The sequence below is a fragment of the Palaemon carinicauda genome, chromosome 7 (assembly GCF_036898095.1).
Source record: "Palaemon carinicauda isolate YSFRI2023 chromosome 7, ASM3689809v2, whole genome shotgun sequence".
Taxonomy (NCBI): Eukaryota; Metazoa; Arthropoda; class Malacostraca; order Decapoda; family Palaemonidae; genus Palaemon; species Palaemon carinicauda.
In genome coordinates, this window is record NC_090731.1 from 143,700,689 (window position 1) to 143,718,761 (window position 18,073).

At 43.1% G+C, this 18,073-nt stretch overlaps 1 long non-coding RNA gene across 1 annotated transcript; it reads right to left on the bottom strand.

The window, feature by feature from the left end:
- Nucleotides 1-5,477: 5,477 nt before the first annotated feature.
- On the bottom strand, nucleotides 5,478-16,067 carry LOC137644049 (uncharacterized). The gene is made up of 2 exons (XR_011045119.1): nucleotides 15,894-16,067; nucleotides 5,478-5,681 (listed from the first exon to the last, which is right to left on the bottom strand). It is a non-coding gene; the product is annotated as an uncharacterized lncRNA (long non-coding RNA).
- Nucleotides 16,068-18,073: the final 2,006 nt, after the last annotated feature.

Sequence of the window (18,073 nt, forward strand, 5' to 3'; positions counted from 1 at the left end):
ATACAGACGCCAACATGCTCCTGTAGCCCTTAATAGTGGGCGCTGAGAGGGAGCGAACATTTCTCAGATGTAGGAGAAAATCTGCGATTTGGGCTACAGAGGTACTGGAAGAGGAAATGGATGATGACTTGCACCAGTCTCTAAAGACTTCCCACTTCGACTGGTATACTTTGATGGTAGAAGCTCTCCTAGCTCTCGCAATCGCTCTGGCTGCCTCCTTCGAAAAGCCTCGAGCTCTTGAGAGTCTTTCGATAGTCTGAAGGCAGTCAGACGAAGCGCGGGGAGGCTTTGATGAAGATCCCTTACGTGGGGCTGCCGTAAGAGATCCATCCTTAGAGGAAGACTCCTTGGAACGTCTACCAGCCATTGAAGTACCTCTGTGAACCACTCTCTCGCGGGCCAGAGGGGAGCAACCAACGTCAACCTTGTCCCTTCGTGAGAGGCGAACTTCTGCAGTACCTTGTTGACGATCTTGAACAGTGGGAATGCGTACGCATCCAGGTGAGACCAGTCCAGTAGAAACGCATCTATGTGGGTCGCCTCTGGATCTGGGACTGGCGAGCAATAGGTCGGGAGCCTTTTGGTCAACGAGGTGGCAAAGAGGTCTATGGAGGGTTGACCCCAAGTCACCCAAAGACTCTTGCACACGTCCTTGTGGAGGGTCCATTCCGTGGGGATCACCTGACCTCTCCGACTGAGACAGTCTGCCAAGACGTTCAAGTCCCCCTGGATGAATCTTGTCAAAAGGGAGATGCCTCGATTTTTTGACCAGATGAGGAGGTCCCTTGCGATGACGAACAGTGTGTGGGAGTGAGTGCCTCCTTGCTTGGAGATGTACGCCAATGCTGTGGTGTTGTCTGAATTGACCTCTACCACTTTGTTTCGAAGAATGCTCTCGAAACTCATCAAGGCCAAGTGAACCGCTAACAGCTCCTTGCCGTTGATGTGCATGCTCTTCTGATCCGACGTCCAAAGACCCGAACATTCCCGACCGTCCAGAGTCGCTCCCCAACCCAAATCAGACGCGTCTGAGAACACGTGGTTTGGGTTCTTGACTGCCAGGGACAGACCCTCTCTCAGACTTATGTTGCTGTCCCACCAGTTCAGGCATGCTTTTACTGGCTCGGAGACCGGGATTGACACAGCTTCTAAAGTCTTGCTCTTGTTCCAGTGTGAGTCTAGATAGAACTGGAGAGGGCGAAGGTGAAGTCTCCCTAGCGAGACAAACTGCTCCAGGGATGACAGAGTCCCTACGAGGCTCATCCAACCTCTTACTGAACAACGGTCTTTTTTCAGCATGAGTCGGACTTGGAGCAGGGCTTGCTCTATTCGGGTGGCAGACGGAAAAGCCCGAAAAACTAGACTGCGAATCTCCATCCCCAAATAGAGAATCGTCTGGGATGGAATCAGTTGAGACTTTTTTAAGTTTACCAACAGTTCCAACTCCTTTGCCAGACCCAACGTCCAGTGAAGGTCCTGCAGACAGCGATGACGGGACGATGCTCTGAGAAGCCAGTCGTCCAAGTACAGGGAGGCTCGAATTCCCGATAAATGAAGGAATTTTGCCACATTCCTCATGAGCCTCGTAAACACGAGAGGAGCAGGGCTGAGGCCGAAGCACAGTGCTCGAAACTGGTACACCACATTCCTGTAAACAAACCTCAGATACGGTTGAGAATCTGGGTGAATAGGAATGTGGAAGTACGCATCCTGCAGGTCGAGAGAGACCATCCAGTCTCCCTCTCTGACCGCTGCTAACAAAAACGTTGAGCGCACTGACGTCCAGCACTGGCCTCCAACCTCCCGTATGCTTTGGGACTAGGAAGAGACGGTTGTAAAATCCCGGTGATTGAAGGTCCGAGACTTTCACCACCGCTCCCTTCTCTAGCAACAGAGACACCTGCTGATGTAGAGCTTGTCTCCTTGACTCCTCTCGATACCTAGGAGAGAGGTCTAGAGGAACTGTTACTAGAGGAGGTCTGCGTACAAAAGGTATTTTGTACCCCTCCTTGAGCAACATCACAGACTCTTGGTTTGCACCCCTCTTCTCCCAGGCCTGCCAGAAGTTGTTCAGTCTGGCCCCTACCGCTGTCTGAGGACGTGGGCAGTCAGACTCTGCCACGGGAGGACTTGGATCCTCTCCTCTTGCCTCTCTTTCCGTCGGCACGAGCGCCTCCCCTGCTGGGGGCTCTGCCACGAAAGGGCGGGATAAATCTAGACGCAGGAGTATCGATTCTGGGCCTCACAACAAAAGATGAAGAAGGAGCTCCCTTGCGAGCAGAAGTAGCCATCAGGTCATGTGTATCCTTCTGTACAAGCGAAGCAGCAATGTCCTTGATCAGCTGTTGAGGAAACAAGGCAGCCGATAAGGGGGCAAAAAGAAGCTCCGATCTTTGACAGGGAGTAACTCCTGCTGAAAGGAAAGAGCAAAGGGTTTCCCTCTTCTTCAGGACTCCAGACGTAAAGGTGGCGGCGAGCTCATTGGAGCCATCGCGGATGGCTTTGTCCATACAAGACATAATAAGCACGGAAACATCCTTGTCGGCAGACGAGATCTTCCTGCTTAATGCTCCTAGAGACCAATCTAAAAAGTTGAAAACTTCGAAGGCCCTGTAAACCCCTTTAAGGAGATGGTCAAGGTCCGAGGAGGACCAACAAATTTTAGAGCGTCTCATGGCCAGGCGACGGGGAGAGTCTACGAGGCTTGAGAAGTCACCATGGGCAGAGGCAGGGACTCCCAAGCCGAGAACTTCTCCCGTGTCATACCAGACGCTCGCTCTAGAAGCTAGTTTAAAAGGAGGGAAGGCAAAGGCCGTCTTCCCCAAACTCCTCCTGGTAACCAACCAGTCGCCTAGTAGACGTAAAGCCCTCTTAGAAGAGCGAGAGAGCACTAGCTTAGTAAAAGAAGGCTTGGCAGCAGCTAAGCCTAGCGCAAACTCTGACGGAGGCGAACGAGGAGCAGCAGTAACAAAATGGTCTGGGAAAAGATCCTTAAAAATCATCATGATTTTCTTAAAATCCATAGAAGGTTGCGCAGCCTTAGGCTCTTCAACGTCTGACAAAACATCCAAAGGATTATCAGTAGGCGGAGGATCAGCAACATCCTCATCTGAAGGAACCTCGTCCGACAATTGATGAGTCTCAAGCAAGGGAGAGACCTGCCGCGGTGGCAAAGCTTGACAAGCAAAGTCCACACGCAAAGGAGCATCAGTAGCAGTCAAGGAAGCTACGTCATGTAACTGCTGAAAGGACTGACCAGCAACAACAACAGGAGCGGGAGGACGCTCGACGTCAAGTCGAGACTGCCTTGACTGCCTAGATTGAGCAGTTAAAACAACCCTTGACTGCGGTGCTTGACGCTCAACGTCAAAACAAGGCAACTGAGCTGGGTGGCGAACGTCCTGAACGTCAACACGAGCTTGCGGCAGCGGCTGAATGTCAACACGAGACTGCGGCAGCGGCTGAAAGTCAACACGGGACTGCATCGAGTGAGGCTCCAAGTCACGTGACTGACGTGACAAACTACCGACATCACCTTTCGAAACGTCAACAGGACGAGTAAAGGCTCGTTTGGGCGGCTGACGGCCAGGATCTCGATCAGCGTAACGGCGAGGATCATCGTGAACCTGCTCAACGGTATACTCCTCCATAAGGGAGGCAAGCTTATTCTGCATATCCTGCAGGACAACCCATTTAGGATCAACGGGAGTCGGTACGGGCCGAGACGATGGTAACGTCTGTGACGGCAAAACATTGCCTTTACTGAGACTCTCGGAGCCCGTGTTACGCTTTCGTTTAAGAGGCGAGCAGTCTTCCGACGACTGCAAAGGGTCAGAGCTGTCCCAATGGCTACAGCCAGGACGCTGGACCTGTCCTGAAGGGACTGACTTCCGCTTTAAGGGTCTAGAAACTTTGCTCCAAGGTTTCTTTCGCGAGAAGCCTTCGGATGACGAGGAGAAAACAGCCTCGCTCGTCTTATGGTAGGGGCGGTCTTGACGAGACACGCCCGATACCATAGAGGGAACGTCTGTTCGTTGGTTAAAGCCTCTCGTCCCCATAAGTCCTACGACATTACTTCTCCCTGGTGCATGGGAGCCTGAAAGAGGTCTCGGACTAGGAGAACGACAAGCACGAACAGACGAACCCTCGGTCGCAACACTAAAAACACTTTGCGCACTAATCACTTTATCCCCACGATTTTCTGAATTGGCACTCTGACACTTTAACACATTCACATCCGCCATGAGTTGATTACGGTCCGATGCTAAGGACTCAATTCTCTCGCCCAAAGCTTGAATGGCAAGCAACATATCCCGCATGGATGGTTCATGAGTGCTAGTAGAGGGTTCAGGTACAACTACTACAGGGGAAGGATTAGGTTCAGGGGCATGGGAGGAGGAAAAATCCAATGACCCAGAGGAGCTTCTCCTCACCCTATCTCTCTCAAGCTTACGAGAATATTTATCAAACTATAGCCAGTTGAATTCCTTAAGTACCACGCACTCATCACACCGATCTCCTAATTGGCAGGTTTTACCCCGACAATTAGAACACACGATATGTGGGTCGAGAGAGGCCTTAGGAAGACGTTTGTTACAATCCCTAGCATTACATTTACGAAATTTAGGAATAGGAGAAGGGTCCGCCATTTTGAAAAGTCCAAGACAATCCAAAAACAATCCAAAGTCATCAACAATAAACGCTATCCAAAAAAGGGTTCAAGAGTTTTAATTGAAGAGAAAAACACCTGTCACTGAGAAAGCTCAAAACCAAAAGGAAGTACTTCACCAAGAATGACGAAAAAACTCCAGGTTAACAGCGAGTGGAATCAACTTGTCGACAAGACCGACAGAGAAGAACTGAGGCTGTTTACATGTATATGCGGTATCTGGCCGATAGTCGGCGCTGGTGGGCACACCCGCAACCTTCATGGCGATCGCTCGCGAGTTTTTGTGTTTCTGTCGAGCCGTCCGAGACGTCAGCTATTATATATTCACCGGCTAAGTTTAATATTTAAAACTGCCAGTTTCCAGTATAATAATAAAATACCATCTCAATTTCTTCCATAGTAGTACAGTACTCCTATCTCTGTCCTCCTCCTCACCGCCACAGAACTATTCCTGAACGACTTTTAGTTATATGGCCTCCAACTTCTTCCGGTCGTCTGTCATATGCTCCTCTTGGTGCTCTTCAAATGCTCGTTAATGTCATCCTCATCAATGACCAGCCCCATGGATCTCCCGAGTGAAACTATTTTCTCGACCTCAGGTTGTGTAATAGGTTCAGGATCGACAACTGTTTTGGCTACATACTGAACTTCCTCTAGGGTAATTTACTTGAATCTAGTCAGATGATAAGACAATAAATTACTTCATGAAACTTAAAAATCCATGCAGCTTTTCCCGATATTTTCGGTGCTGTAAGAACAAGATCCACCGGCAAAAGACTTCAAACTTTAGGTTATAAAAATAGCCAAGGTTACTTTACCAATATATTTACAGAATTATGTTTTTTGAAATATTCAAATTAAACAAATATCTCAACATACAGTACACGTATAAATATCTTGAATAAATTTAAGCTTTGCCCTCGCGGCCATTGTATTCCTTCATGTGTACTAGCACCCAACCTGGGATGAACATTAATCCAACAGCTATTGCTGAATAATGAAACACCTTCTCCTGCAAAGAAAAAAAAATTCACTAAGAATAACAAAGCAAATAACTTCCATGGTAAAGCACTGCACTATTAAACTTAACAAGCATACAATATAATATACAAACCAATGTATTACCCTAATCTTTACAGATCATATCTGGTACTAGTGCATTGTACAATGTCGTATGGTCAGTCTCCCATACGATGCAGATATCCTCAATTAATATGAAAACCATTCCAAAAATTCTTCCCCTCAAAGAATAAATGACAAATTTCTAAAAATAATTTGTATTTTTCCTAATCATACAAACTCAAGTCCTTCACATAGGAGGACAATAACAGCGAAGCTGGGATTACGGCTAATGAAAATTTAAAAAGAGGTGTTAACGACCGATTGGTAGTTACCTGCCGGTAGCAGGGAGGCGGCCAGCCCCTGTTAGCTTACTGACAACTAACTCAAGATAGCAGTTAGGATTTTCTAGGGGGTTTGTGTTGGTGGAAAAGTATCAGTAAAGGAATCAAGTTTGTATACAGTACAGTAGTTAGGAATACTACAAATTACTTTAAAAAATTTATCATTTATTTCAACATAAATACAAACAAACAATCTTCCTTTACTTAGGAGACTCATCATTAGGCAGGAGCAAGCCCCATTCCAACTTGCTGGAACACTTATCCCAGGAACTCAAAACCTAAGCATGTACAATGCCGAAGGAGTTGAAGTTCCATCCACCACGTGTACCGGTGGACTAGTCTGATGATTGCTAAGCTAGCTATTCCCAAGACACCCCTACCATCAGAGTTGTAACGTCTGTGTCGATAGGCAATGGGTTGGGATGCACTCCTTCAGTACGTGAAACTTATGTTACCGTGAAAGGGCAGGTGTCAACAGTTTCAATGGTCTTGCAGCTTTCAGGGAGTCACCTGAATCTGAAACCTACTTCTCTACTGTACACGTTCTAAAGTGTCAAAAGTCTATTGAGGACCATAGAACATCCAGATTATGCCATGAACTCTGAGGTTCCGGGAAAAACCCATCTATTATTGAACTGTACATCTCCTGACGACAAGTGCAAGGTGGGGGGGAACCCATCTATTATAGTGCTGTACATCTAACGACAGGTGCAAGGGGACTCTCCTAAGCCCATTAAGTCTTCCAATGATGCTCAGCACCTTCATAAAAGATTCTTCCCAAGGGCCTGAAGCATGAACCTCTAAAGGGACAACTGCTTGGTTGAAAGGATCCATCTCGAGAGGAAACTCCAGAGTCATCGATGATGATGGAGGATGACGCACCTTGTGATGGGACCTTGAGACTAACTGGTGGAGGTGGAGTATGATAAGGATCCTGATTAGGAAACAGAGGAGTTTTTCCACTTCTCCGGACCATCCTTTGGCTCTCAACGCACCTCTGGGGTGCAAGTCAAAGAAACTGAAGGGGAACGTGAGCGACTAAAACTGGCTACATGATACAAATAAGTAGGGTTAGAATGTAGTCATGGGAGGAGGCAAGGTCTTACTGTCCTCCTCAATTGGAGCAGGAAAGAATCAATTCTCATCAATTTGTACTCTGCAGTAGTAAGCAGGGATCAGGTCAATGCCTATAAACTTTTAGTAGACCCTGATTTGAGAGAGAGGTCTCGAGCGCATGTTAAAAACACGAACATTGGCCATGTTCTGTGGAATTGTAGTACAGCGGATGCATGGGTGCCAAAACACTCTCTCGGTTGGTGCTCTGAATGTGACAGGATACATTGACCTTTGTATGCCTGAGATGACCACCCCTTAGGAGAAGGTAAAAGCAACTCCTCTATTTGTAGAGGAAAGACCCTTCGTCCTCAAGGGGTAAGAAGCATTCCTGACTTCACCAAGGAATGAGGGAATTTATGTCCCCAACAATAGTGATGGAGAAAGTTCGCTGAAATAGTTGGCACAGCGGCAAGATAGAGGGGCATACTCTTTGGGGAGATGCGAAAGTGATGACTCCTCTCAACCTCCCAACAACCTGTGCATGATGTCACAGGTGTTTAGGTTAGGTTCCTAACGGGAGACTGGTAAGCAGTCATGGAGGAACCTATACCCCAAAGGCTACTGTCTGAATGTATGGCCATATGAAGAGTGGGGCATACATTACACCCATCCTCAGAAATGTTATTTGGTCACGAGATTCACCTGCATCTACTGCACTTGTCCCCTGAGGGAGGCAAGTTCACAACACTGCTTGTTGAGTAACTACCGCACACCTAAGGATAAGGTTATTCCTGGACCTGTGGGTAAACTCCCATTGGTAGGCTAGTGAGCAGCGAGGGTTCTCTGCTATGCCAGACTCCTACTTTCAGGCCTAGTGCTACTGACTGGTTCTTCTTGAAGATTAGGGATGATCTGATATCCCTGACTTTGTGCATTTGAAAAGGGGTGATATTTCTTGAATTTCACAGTTGAGGGTGAATGTGTCAGGAGAAAAATAAAGTATTGGATATCAATCCATCCTTTCAGCGCAGGGTGCTCTACAAGAATATCCAAGATCTCTAACCAGCGATGCTATGTCCTCAAAGAACTGTCATCCTGCACCCTGCTAAAAGAGGATGGAGTTGTGCCAGGCTAGAAATCTAAAACTCTGGACAAGGGAGAAGTAGGCCTCCCTTCATTGAGAATGACTCATGATATGTAGTATGCTCATTGTAATGCTTGGGTCGAGAAGTAAGCCTACCTTTATTAAGAATGACTTATAACATGCGGCGTGCTCATCGTAATGCTTGGGCTGAGGTTCATGACTAGTGTAGGGGTTAGGGGTCAGTTCCGTATGCTGGTTGATCAAGGACCTAAAAAGGCAAGCGATACCCCTAAGGGCCTTGAGTTCCAGGAGCAGAAGGACCATTCGAAGCTACTCCTGAGCTTAGGGTGGTCCTCCAAATGTTGAGCTCTACACTCTGAGGTCTACTTAAATGTTTAGTGACAATCTTCCAGCCGAGACTGAGAGGGGCTTCCTCTGCATAGGATGATGAAGCAAACTGCACTTCAAGGCAAAGAGGCTCCCCGAATAAACCTCGGAAGGTCCCATTAGCTGACGTAAGTTCTACTGGCGTATAGTGGAGCATCGGCAAATATGAATGCCACTCAAGTGTGGTACATCATAGAGCCCCCAAAATTGGACTCGTCTACAGACCAAGCTTGGCAAGACAGTGACATGTGGAAAGGCTACGGTATCGAAGGGTCTAGCCTATTGGTGAGAGAACCGAAAGTTGCCGAATTCCCAAGAATGGAAAAGCAGCATGCTTTACTGGATACTGTTATAGAATTGAAATTCTAAATTAGTAGGAGGTGAAACAGATTTTTTAATGGTGATACCAAGAAATAAGAATCCTTTCGTCACATACAAACGTAAAGAGTCAGTGACCTTCCTCTGAGCCCCTGGTGATTGAGCATATCTAGCAGAACCTTCCTAGGGATGGAATGGATCTTGCATACAACTCTACACTACTACATTTTTAGCAGACCCAAGGCACAACTGCTTGACCAACAGCAAAAATAGGTCAATGAAACAGAACTCCCTTGCTTGTGGCCCCCACAAGTGGATTGTTATCTACCACGTCTTGGACTTAAAACCTATAAGGAAGATTACAGAAGCTTGTTTGGACATACAGAACGTGGTGAGCAGATTTTACTTCCCTGAACCAGTTCCCTGAGGTGTTCAAGTACAGTACTCCCAGTGTCTCCGTCCTCACATCCACCTAATGACAGGACCCCTGAAGGTAAGATAAGGAAGATCGTAGAAGCATTGTTGGACTTCCAGAAGGTTGCAAGCAGATTCTAATTCTATGAACTGGTTCCCTAAGGTGTTGAAGTACAGTACTTCCAGTGTCTCCACTGTCCTCACATCCACCTAATGACAGTACCCCTAAAGGTAAGATAAGGAAGATCGCAGAAGCATTGTTGGACTTCCAGAAGGTTGCAAGCAGATTTAAATTCCATGAACCGTTTCCCCCAAGTGTTGAAGTACAGTACTTCCAGTGTCTCCACTGTCCTCACATCCACCTAATGACAGGACCCCTGAAGGTAAGATAAGGAAGATTGCAGAAGCATTGTTGGACTTCCAGAAGGGTGCAAGCAGATTTTACTTCCATGAACCAGTTCCCTAAGGTGTTGAAGTACAGTACTTCCAGTGTCTCCACCGTGCTCACATAAACCTAATAACAGACCCCTGAAGGTAAGATAAGGAAGATCGCAGCAGCATTGTTGGACTTCCAGAAGGTTGCAAGCAGATTTTAATTCCATGAACCGTTTCCCCCAGGTGTTGAAGTACAGTACTTCCAGTGTCTCCACTGTCCTCACATCCACCAAATGACAGGACCCCTGAAGGTAAGATAAGGAAGATAGCAGAAGCATTGTTGGACTTCCAGAAGGTTGCAAGCAGAATTTACTTCCATGAACCAGTTCCCTGAGGTGTTGAAGTACAGTACTTCCAGTGTCTCCACTGTCATCACATCCACCAAATGACAGGACCCCTAAAGGTAAGATAAGGAAGATCGCAGAAGCATTGTTGGACTTCCAGAAGGTTACAAGCAGATTTTACTTCCATGAACCAGTTCCCCGAGGTGTTCATGTACAGGACTTCCAGTGTCTCCACCTTCCTCACATCCACCAAATGACAGGACTCCTAAAGGTAAGACAAGGAAGATCGCAGAAGCATTGTTAGACTTCCAGAAAGTTGCAAGCAGATTTTACCTCCATGAACCAGGTCCCTAAGGTGTTGAAGTACACTAATTTGTGTCTCAACTGTCCTCGGATCCACCTAATGAAAGGACTCCTGAATGTAGAATAAGAAAGATCGCAGAAGCATCGTTGGAATTCCAGAAGGTTGCAAGCAGATTTTACTTCCATGAACCATTTCCCTGAACTGTTCAAGTACAGTACTCCCAGTGTCTCCACCATCCTCACATCCACCTAATGACAGGAACCCTGTCATTAGGGAACTCAAAATCCAATCAGCCGTTCCATAAGCGATCTGAAAACAGAAGAATAGGGAAGTCATTGCTTTCAGTAACCCTGGAGCAATCACTGGTGTGTTAACTTGGAATACAAGGAGTTCACCCTGACAAGGAAAGTTACAGGGGACGTTATTGTTCAGTTGGAAGACCTCGGTCATGCAGCAATGACGGCAATTTTCCTCCTTATGGTGCCATGAATGCATTATCAGCATAATCTGGTCCTTGATGGTCACCATAGTGAGTATATGAATGGCATATCCGGTGTTCCACAGGGTAGTGTTTTTGGCCCATTACTTTTCTTACTATATACTGTACACATGACATATGGTTTGGCCTAGAAAACAACCTTCTTGCATATGCAAATGATGCTACTCTCTTTGCATCAATTCCATCTCCCGAATGTAGATCTGGGGTTGCAGAATCCCTTAATTGAGATCTAGCTAAAATTAGTGCATGGCGCAAATTATGGGGCATGAAGTTGAATCCTAACAAACCTCAAAGTATGATTGTAAGTAGGTCAAGGACAAGTGCTCCTCAACATCCAGATCTCAGCATTGATAATGTTTCTCTAACTTTGTGTGACTCTTAAAATTTTAGGTGTGATTCTCGCCAGCAAATTTGATTTTGAAAAACACACTAGGTCTGTGTCTTCTTCAATTGCACAAAAGATTGGCTTATTGAGAAAGTATTTATAGATTTTCGGTAATCAATCTATTCTGAAGAAATGTTTAAATTCCTTCATTCTACCTTGTTTCAAGTATTGTTCTCCTGTCTGGTTTTCAGCTGCTGATTCTCATCTTAATTTGTTGGACAGGAACTTACGGTCTATTAAATTTCTTAATCCTGATCTACATGTTAATCTTTGGCACAGTCATTCAAATAGTTCATTATGCATGTTGCAAGATTTTTCATAATTCTGACCATCCTTTACATTATCTTCCTGGACAGTTCCATCCTGTTTGTAATACTAGGCAGGCAGTTAATTCTCATAGTCAGCCCTTCTCCAACATGAGGCTCAATACTACACAGTATTTCAGAAGTTTTATTCCATCTGTGACCAAGTTGTGGAATAATCTTCCTAATCGGGTAGTTGAATCAGTAGAACTTCAAAAAGTTCAAAGTTGCAGCAAATGTTTTTATGTAGAACAGGCTGACATAAGTCTTTTTAAAGTTATATATGAACTATGTTTTAATGTTAAAGTTTTTTAAAATTATTTCATTTTAATTTGTCATTACTTCTTATGTCATTTTATACATTTCCTAGTTTCCTTTACTCACTAAGCTACTTTTCCCTGTTGGAGCCCTTGGGCTAATGGCATCTTGCTTTTCCAACTAGGGTTGTAGCTTGGCTAGTATTAATAATAATAAAAATATTACTGCCTGGTCACGTGACTGGGTTTCAAAAGCACACAATTTTCTGATCATTGACAAAGGAGATCAGCTGTCTGTCCTAGAGCTAGTCGAAAAAAAAAAAAAAAAAAACTCGAAAAACACAAACGGGCAAATATTGTACAGGTGAGAGAGAACGCTCAAGGGGAAGGCAGTCTGAAGCTCTGGTATTCAGCAGCAAAACAAGCATAGAGGACAGGGAGGAGTAAACAGGGACTGAAGGCTATGTATCATGTGCGTTTCCTTCAGGTTCACCTAATGTGATGTCTTTCCTCCTAGACAATCATAAAGCACTTGCTACTGATGGCAAACCGTATCGTATCCTTCAAATCTAGGAGGTTGGTTTCTGGCACTTAGCCGACCTTCCACGGAAGAGTTGACTAAACAACCTGGAGAACCAATAGGAAAACTTTGAGTGAGTCCTTTAGCCCCATGTTCCTTCTTGTCAGTGGAGAAGGCATTGCCTTCCTTGAACTTTAGTCAATTCTGGGAACTTGGCAACAAACTAGGTGTTCGTGCACATGAGGACTGATGATCCAATCCCTTCAAACTTGGGAAGTGACCAGGGAACAGCTCAGGAGTGTTCAGATCGTTGGTTGTCAGGAAACTTCTGAAGCTTCTGTGTTCGTGCATGTGGGTCACCACTCTTCTATGGCCTTGCGTGCTCCCTCTGCTCATCGGGGCGACTCCTCTGATGACAAAGCGGATCTCCGACGATCAACCTTATTTATGTGTTGGTGATTCCTCTGTAGCTCATCCATAGCACGATCAGCGTCAGAGGCCATAAGGGCAGCTTTCTTTGCTCGTCAGGGTGTTTCAATGGGTGGAGATACCGAAGTGTCCCTGGGCAGGAGAGGGACTAAAGTGTAGCGTTGTCTTGACCAGTAGGGCCAGTAATAACTCCCCTCGAGAAGGCTTTGATGCAATGCTGCTACTTCTATGAAACCATGCACCTGGAGATGTCCCACTAGACTTCTGATCAGTTGTCTTGTGCTTTGGTAAAATTTTATTGTTGGCAACAAGTGATGGGGAGCAATGATGCTTCTTCACCATGGCTGAGGGTTCCACTGCCAACAGGTCCTCAGCAACAATAAATGGTATGTCAACAACATCCAGGGACATATCCAAGGGCGCCACTCCCCCACTTTCCACTAGAAGCTTCTCCACTGATGAGGCAAAAGGACAGCAACAGTTATTGTCTCCAGAAATCCAGCAGGTTGCACAATAATCAATTTCATTACAGCTAATGACGAACAGTGCAAATCCATCACAAAAACCTGCACACACAAACATCAAAAAAAGAAAGAAAAAAAAAGCAGACTAAAAACAAACAGAAGAGAACACCAAAAAGTACATCAGTACTCATCGGCTCCCAAAGTCAATGTGAAGGTTAAGCTACCTGGTGAGTGGGTAAGGATTCCTCGCTACCCAGCAGTGTTTACACCCGCTTCCATCTTTGCTGAAGTCATACTACTATTAAAGGTCAAAGGTTTGCATTATGTGTAGGAACAAATGCCGATTGATATATGATACACCCTTTTCTAGCAAAACTGGAATTTTCGATAAGATATGGACGACTGCTACCTAGTTTGACATTTTTTCTCTATACTGTATTAACCCTTTCACAAAACTCATCCCTTTCCCCCCCATGGACGTACCGGTACGTCCTTGCAAAAAACTATTTACATTTTTTTTGCATATTTTTGATAACGTTATGAGAAACTTCAGGCATTTTCCAAAATAATGAGACCAACCTGACCTTTCTATGACAAAAATTAAGGCTGTTAGTGCAATTTAAAAAAAAATATATTGCAAAATGTGCTTGAAAAAGAAAACGCCTGAGGGTTAAGGGTTGGCAAGTTCCAAATACCTTGGGGGTAAAAGGGTTAATAAGGGCTGGGGCATAACTCATGAATTGATCAATTAAATTGTGAACACCATTTCATTTTTATGTATGTTTCAGTCAATTGTTTCTTTTTGCATTCGCTTTCACCTGCTGCTTTTTTTTTTTTTTTTTTTTTTTTATGATGTAATCATTCAATACCTAGCCTTTTTAACCAATTAAGAATTTTCCATTATTTATACACTAGTTCCCCAATATTGATCTGCAGCTGTCATTTTTTTCCTCACCCTTCCCCTTCAGTTCCTGCATAACTACTGTCACAAGATGATGTCTCCAAAAGAGAAGTACATTTTTTTTCTTTTAAATGCTCTCAGTTGAGTAAAAATATCCCTGAAACAAGGACCCACACCCTTGCATCACTTACCAGAACAGAGTAGCACTGAGATTGTGTTTATTCATAAGTGAAACAATCCACGTCCGAGCGTGATACGAATTTCGGTAATTATATGAAGCATATAATATTCCAACTGGTTATCCTGTCTTTATTATGCCTTTCTGACCATTATTATTGCTGTAAATTACTAATTTTTGTGTTCCCAACCCAAAACCCAGTTTCCCACTTATCTCCCATAATTATTTTCATAAGGGGGATAGGAAAACTATATTCATGGTCAGAAAGTAACCACAATATAGCAAGTAGGTAAAATGTATGGTTCTTGTATCTGGCTAAGATTTAGAGTATCATATTTTACTCAAGTGCCTAAATAACCGGCAAACGTCCATTTCTTATACAGAATTTCAGTTTAACTAGAAAATAAAAGTAGAAACAACCTAATTATGTATTTATCCGATGTCTTAGATAATTACAGAAAACTAAACTATCATATACAGTATTAACCCAATTTTTGTATAATCAAATGGAAAAAATGTCATGCACATATCTCGTACATACATAGCGGGGTGTATGTATGATAGTGGCCACCTGCATGTATGATTACGGCAGTGTAAAAGGGGTTCGCAGGGGGCCGCCAGCCCCCCTACCCCTTTGTTAGGTAAGGACACATGTTGTAGGTTAGGTTAGGGGGGGAAAGTTGAGGTTAGTTGATGTCTATTTTTTATCCACAAGGGAGGAACTGGACACTTAGATACAAAGGTTCCTACATAGCATCATACTTAAAGATCTTTCTTCCATGTAAATTTGGATTGCATTTATGTAAACAAGTGTTGGGGCCTGTGAGGCCATTAATCACACAGTATGTATAAACCCTGCTGTTCCACTATGAAGTGAAAATTAAGAGGCTCTTCAGGAAGAGGGAAAAATGAAGCGAGTACATTTAGGAGTCAAAGGAACAATGTAAGGACCCTTTAGCAAAGTCAAACGATGCACTGTGAAAGTGCACTGATGGCAATACCATACGTGAATTGTGAGTGTACAGAACAATAAGTATTATCATACTGTATTACAGGGTAATGTAACCTAGGGAAAAAAACTACTTTTACTTCTACAGAAAAAGGTTCATTCTCTACGAAAATGACACTCGTTCCTGTCAGAAATGAATAGTTTGAGATAATATATATATATATATATATATATATATATATATATATATATATATATATATATATATTATATATATATATATAATGGGGGGCCCTGTGGGAACTCAGGGATTTGGGTGGGGAATTATACAGTAAAACTTTACCCTTTACTAAATATTATACAAACGTGTAAATGTTATGATATCTATTTACACGACGTCCTATGTGCAGACCATTCCTCCGGTTACAAGCCTCGCAAGGTTAGGCGAATATGTTAAGTTTGTATACCGGTCAGACCGTCATAGATAATGCCTACGCCTTAGAACAAAAGAGTATGTTGAAAGTTATCTACCCAACTGTATGAACACTGAATAACACCACCATAAGTTAACAGTTACACTGATGTCTTTCAACAGCCATCAGCTGACTATTCCGGTAATATGGCAATGACGCAACAATGAGTTTCATATACTTACAATTCCAGAAATCTTGTTCGTAGGTGGCCCCGAAATGATGTTTGTTCTCTTAGGCATAACCATCATAGAATTGGCCCGAGCAATGGCACTAACTGTATTTCTGACGGCAAACATTATTGGCGATATGGTGTGTACTTGCTCGGACGACAGACTTTCGGAAAATGGCGTCGACCATAGTGAAAACTTCTCGTTCTTACTTCTTTTAAAGAGTTTTGAAAACAGCTTTTGTTTGATTTTGTTATCGATATCTTGTTTACTTGGCTAATATTGCCAAGCTTACTGCTCTATATTATAATATTGCCTAAAATATAAATAACTTATTTTCAAATCATTCAAATATATTATTCTATACCATATCATATAGTACCGTATATTTGCACAATTCTATTAATCTAAAGCGAAGACAAAGTCAAAGCTCGAACAGATTAGATATAGTCGAGCGATCATATTTTGGCTTTCCGTAAAGGATACTGAACGAAAGAATAATAGACCCCAGATGAAAACAACGAAATGGTTCTTAACTGGTAGATCATATATTTCTCTATTCATATACCACAAACTTAAAATTTGTCAAACTTATAAAATAATCATATGAAAATTATATCTAATGCTATGATATGTTCCATAAATTGGTCATAACACTCAGTCAACTGACTGAATACCAGTGTTCGAATGTATTGAAACAGTTAGTGTGGATAATATTTTAAGTCTATTTCTTAAGTAAAATCAAAGTACCAACATAAAAAATAGTATCTAAACCATTTTAAAAATATCAAATATTCTATTGTAATGTAGATACAGTCACATTGAGCAGCACATGAAAATTTTTCTTTATTATTATTGCATCCATGTACATCATTGGGACGCATTATTGAATAGTTTTCTGTAGGACTTGTTGTCGATGTTGCAGAGCATGTCAGGGAATTCTACATTCATGAAGTGTTTTTGCACAGTTGGGTGAGTATTTATCTATGAATTATATATCATACATATTCTATGTGAAATGGTCTTTACGCTGAACTACGTTTGAAGGGGCTAGTAGCCCTCTAAAGGGCGCAATAAGCATATGTTTACACTGCGACTGATTGAGGGGGCGTTAAACCTGACGTAGATGTCCGCCATCTATATAATTTTGCTAATTATTTTAACTGTTTGGTAACTGTGGAACATGTGAGACTTAATATGCTCCGTCTTTATGATTATAGTTTTTATTTTCTATCAATTTTTAGGATATTTTTCCTTTGAAAAGTTGTTCGGGAACGCCAAGAAAATGAATATGGCAAGTCGTCAATTTGTTGTCACAGTCAGCTGATGGAAGGGATTGAGGGTCTTTTTCTTAATTAAATCCTTTCTGTTTACGTTTTCTATCATTTTGTGATGTTTTGATAAGGATATGAATCTCTAGCATCGGACACAGTCCCAATTTGATTGGTAATGAGGGAACCTTTTTTGTTTGTTTTCATGCTAGGCCAATCTACTCGGTTCTTGGAACCGATGGAGGAAACGTAACAGCCCTCGCTAAAGTCTAAATATTATTATTATTTGCTAAGCCACAACCCTCGTTGGAAAGCAGGATGTTATAAGCCCAGGGGCTCCAACAGGGAAAATAGCCAAGTGAGGAAAGGAAACAAGGAAAAATTAAATATTTTAAGAGCAACAATATTAGAATGAATATCACTTTATAAACTATAAAAACTTTAACAAAACAAGAGGAAGAGAAATAAGATATAAGATCAAACAGTGTGCCTGAGTGTACCCTCAAGCAAGAGGACTCTAACCCAAGACGGTGGAAGACCATATTACAGAGGCTATGGCACTATCCAAGATTAGAGAACAATGGTTTGACTTTGGAGTGTCCTTCTCCTAGAAGAGCTGCTTACCATAGCTAAAGTGTCTCTTCTACCCTAACAAAGAGGAAAGAGGCCACTAAACAATTACAGTGCAGTGCAGTAAGAATAGTTATTTTGGTTCGGGGAACTCGTTATTAAAACTCTCCAGTTTCCGTTTCTCTTCCTTAAAAAAAAAAGTGACGTCTTTCTGAAACACAAACACACTCTTGGCTCTATTTCAAACCTGGAGCTCCCCTATAGAATAGTAGAAGTCAAGCCACTTGCTCTGAGGACAACACACTTCAGGTATGGACAATACTGTTGTTATTATTATTACTATCCAAGCTACAA